Here is a 4,684-nt window from a genome sequence, read left to right as displayed (position 1 = left end):
TATATGAAGGCCTGCGTTTTTTTTTTTTATTTTTCTTTCTTCATTTCTTTTTTCAGTGCCTCCTATCTTTGTTTTATTTTCTCTCTCTGTTTTTTTTCTTTTTTCTAGATAAGCTCATTACCATGAGCTGCCTCGTATTTTATTTCTATTTGTTACAAAATTTATGTAATCTTTTACCATCAATTAAATGAGAGCTCCACTCTTATTTTTTCTAAAAAAATTTAAATAAAATAAGAAAAAAAGCTTAAAAGACCGTCTTAGCCTTACCTGATTTTGACATATATAATCTATTTTTAAATTTTAAAAATAAGAATCTCTCACAGATCCAGCTTCCATTGATCACAAACTCTAACACCAGTTGAATTGAGAATCGTTCTTGAGTTCTCATCAATAAAGTTCGAATTGGTTGTGTGTATATGCTATTATTTAATTACCAGATCGATTTTTAATTAAGTACTGGATATTGTAGAATTGTCGTGAGTGACTTTTATGTTTGTGTGTCCTAAGCGTTGTGTTCTATGAAACAACATTTTTTTACATTTCAATTTGGTTTAGTTTGATTAGTTTCGTTATTATTCAAATTTTCTGAACTTTTTACTCCAACAAAGATTGTGTTTCTGATTTTTTTTATTAGAACTTAATAGACAAACAATAGTGGAGGAACAAATTGAAGAGCATCTACTATATATCTAAATATTTTGGATATTTTTGTATATATATATAATATTCATTTTATTGTATACACAATTTAATTTAAATTTAGTAGTACATACTGCATATTTGTTCGATAAAACTCAACATATATTTTACAGTGGAGCAAATCTCATATAAGAGTTGATGTGCACAACACAACCAGCTACGTGCTTCGAATACAATAAAAGAATGCGTTGTGTTCTATGAAACAACATTTTTTTACATTTCAATTTGGTTTAGTTTGATTAGTTTCGTTATTATTCAAATTTTCTGAACTTTTTACTCCAACAAAGATTGTGTTTCTGATTTTTTTTATTAGAACTTAATAGACAAACAATAGTGGAGGAACAAATTGAAGAGCATCTACTATATATCTAAATATTTTGGATATTTTTGTATATATATATAATATTCATTTTATTGTATACACAATTTAATTTAAATTTAGTAGTACATACTGCATATTTGTTCGATAAAACTCAACATATATTTTACAGTGGAGCAAATCTCATATAAGAGTTGATGTGCACAACACAACCAGCTACGTGCTTCGAATACAATAAAAGAATTTAAAGTTTCCTAAAATTGTTGAGAAAGTTAAGAGCCATTGCACATAGTTGAAATGTATTATCGTGCTCCTTAGACAAAATCGACTGGTTACTGCTTTCATCCTGGCAGTCATCCATTGAAGTCAAAGCCGCAGTAATTTTCCAATCGACATTAGTATGATCATCATTGCTTGACAAACTGATTTGCTTGGTAGCATCATATAGATAACCGATTGCTTCAGTATACTGATCTCGGCAGAGGCTTAGGTCGTCCTTGAGATGAGCATATGCCGAGTTCGAAAGTAGATGTCTTATATGTGATACGGCTCTTGTCGTATTTTTAATAGCAAGGTTGATGCTGATATGAAAAAGACCGGTTAAGTTGGCCGATGCGCTCTTTGGATCGGCTTGTAAGGATGTCAAGCAGAAATCACGATTTATAGCTTCATCATTGGCTGCTGCTTTACTACATGCATCAGATAAAAAAGAAGCATTGTTGAAATGTGGAAGGGAAACAAGCAACACAAGAAGCAAGACAACAATTAAAGGAGAATAAAACTTCATGTTTGATGGAATAATTTTCTGAAATTTGTCGTTGGATATGAATAAATTTACGGCGTTAATATTTTATTGGGTTTGCTTCAAATTAAGTGCCAATGTCTATATATATAATAAATAAACCTTTTGTATAGCAATATTTCCTAACTGATTACCTTCTTTTTTCTATTTTTGATAGCTTTTGGTGAACAAAAACGAGTTGTTGTGTAGCTTTTGATTAACAAATTAAAACGAGTACGTTTTATAGTATTACTGGAATATGTATGATACATTGATTTGTCCAAATACAAACAATTAATAGTATGATAATAATGTAGTAGTTTCACATAGAACCAAATATCTATGCTTAATTTTCACTGATAATGTTTAAAATTGTACTGTTAAGTTATGACGTGCCATTAAAATTTCAGTCAAAAATAAATTTGACTGTTTTAAAAAGAAAAATGTACAATTACTAAATTACTATCAAATAGTTGGTGAAAAAACGAATAACAATTCTAAAATTGGTGGCAGCGGAATTTTTCTAATGGATTTTGTTTGTATTTACTTGCGTCAGATGTTCTATACGCACTTCAGAGATTAGAAACTAGCACAACGTACGTTTTTTAAGAAATAAGGATATATTTCAAAACAAAAGAGGCATTAATTGTTTCACAACAAAGTGGCCTGGTTACGGATTTCACAATTGCTTAATGTTTATTTTAGTTGAAACACAGTAGTCTCGTGAATTATTTTTAATGATTCATGTCTTTGTGAGACTTAACAGCAAAATGCTATATATATATTTGTGACAAAATTTTACGGTAGTTTTTCACTGTTATATTAAAATAATAAATTAGAATCTTTTAGGAAGCATTAAAAATTATTGAGTGTTGGTCATGGAGTTCTACGCTTGTGATAAAGATTGAGTGTGCTAAAAAATTTGATTATAGTTGCGTCCATAAGAAATTAGGCATTACATTTATAAAACTATTTTAAAGTATTGGAGACAACTAAAACCAAAAACTTATAAAATGGACCACTTTTAGAGCGAGTTTGAAGGCGATGCCACTGTGGAAGGCAAATAGGTTCGAGTTATAAAAAAGGTACCACAATTGGCATGGAGCCAAAACATAATTGTACTTGCTCAGATTTTGAGGGACAGAAGCCTCTTAATTAAGGTACTTCTGATTTTCTTTACTCTTTTTTGTTGCTTGGATTGGAACAAAGTCTGTCTTGTAAACTTTGCCTTTGTGTTTGGTGAAATTATCAAATTACATTGCCCTCAAAGGCTGAACTGGTTTCAAGTCTTATAACTTCAAATATCTATAAGAAACTTTTCAATATTGTGCATCAATGGTCATTATATTTAGCCTATTTGCACAAAGTTTATTACATTTATGGATACAATGTTTCATATATTACATCAATGGTCACCGATATAAACTGAATTACAATTTACAAAGATAGCAACTGAAGAAAAATAACAATAAATGGAACCAATGAAAAACTAATTTTCCTTTGATGCAGCATCTACTTATCTCGACCTGATGGCGTTACCTTTTTATTTTCCTCTTCCAAAACTAGAATTATTGTTTTGCTCTCTAACAATTTTTGCTCTCTTCAACTCAGCCAAACTTTTTGGAGCGGCGAAATCTGATGCATTGATTTCACTTTCACGGTTGCGTCTGCTGTGAACCAGCTTTGTGTGCTGCACCGGATAGCCGTTAGGTGAATCTCTCTTTTCCATACTGTGAGATGCAGTTGCAGATGTGCTTGTTTCAGGGAACCTTATCCTGCCACGTAGCCTTGAGCTCCGATTACCTCTAGAAGAGCTATGTCGACCATTTTGACCCTCATCATGGGCAACATGCGTCTCGGTGCAAGGAACCTTAACAGGACCGACATCTGTGCATCTGATTTTGCTTTCTGCTTCCTGCTCCAGTGGTCTTCTCTGACCGGATAGACTGGGTCTGTGAAAAGTCCTCTCATATGAATTGTGATACTCTGGCCTTCCATACCATTCCATCTGGATTTGACTGGTCAAGTAGTTGGATGAACCGTACCAGACGGCTCTTTCCAAGAAATAACTTGGATTATCACCCAAAATAATATCGAACGAAGCATCTGAGTCTGACAACTCCTCAGAGGAGCTAGGACTGTTATTTTGTTCCTGAGGTGGTTGTGCGTTGTGTTCAGGGTTTATGGGACGAGGCAGGGCCGAGTTCTTTTGTGGCTGTTCTTGTGATGATGAAGGTGGCGCATGCATGAAATTACAGTTAGCTCCTCTACCACAGTAACCACTTAGGAAGTAATAGCAGGGTCTACTTGACTTGTCTTTGCCATGAGGCTGTGGAAAACACATGATTTCAGTATCTTAAATAAAACCTTCAACAGTATATATACTGTATACAACAGTTGTACGTACCAGAACCCCACTATCTACATAGGGAGTAGATTAAGATTTAACCTGGTATTGAGTTTTGTTGCTAATTACTATTTTCTTTTATACTGTGTACAATGAGAGGTGTAATAATAAAGTGGAGCGTAAAATTGTACCACATTCTAATATGGTACTAATACCAGTATTACCAGCCCAGGACTAATTTGAGTAAATAACATGATTGAAATTTGTAGAGAGAGATACCTGGTGAAGAAAGGGACAATACTTATTGTGGCAACCTCCATTTAACCAATACCGACAAGGTTTTGGGCTTATTGCGGGACCTGTGACCGGATTACTCATCTTCAATTTGTTGAACTGAATCACAAATTTGAAAATGAATTAACTCATACGTTTTACTGTAACCCACTTGATATATTAGCTTAGATAGTAGGTACAATACATGGCATACTGGTAACAAAAGAGATCCTATCAATACATTTGCAAAATGAAAATAACTAAA

This window comes from Carex rostrata, chromosome 7, assembly GCF_964058835.1.
Source record: "Carex rostrata chromosome 7, lpCarRost1.2, whole genome shotgun sequence".
Lineage (NCBI taxonomy): Eukaryota > Viridiplantae > Streptophyta > Magnoliopsida > Poales > Cyperaceae > Carex > Carex rostrata.
This window is presented reverse-complemented; position numbering follows the sequence as displayed.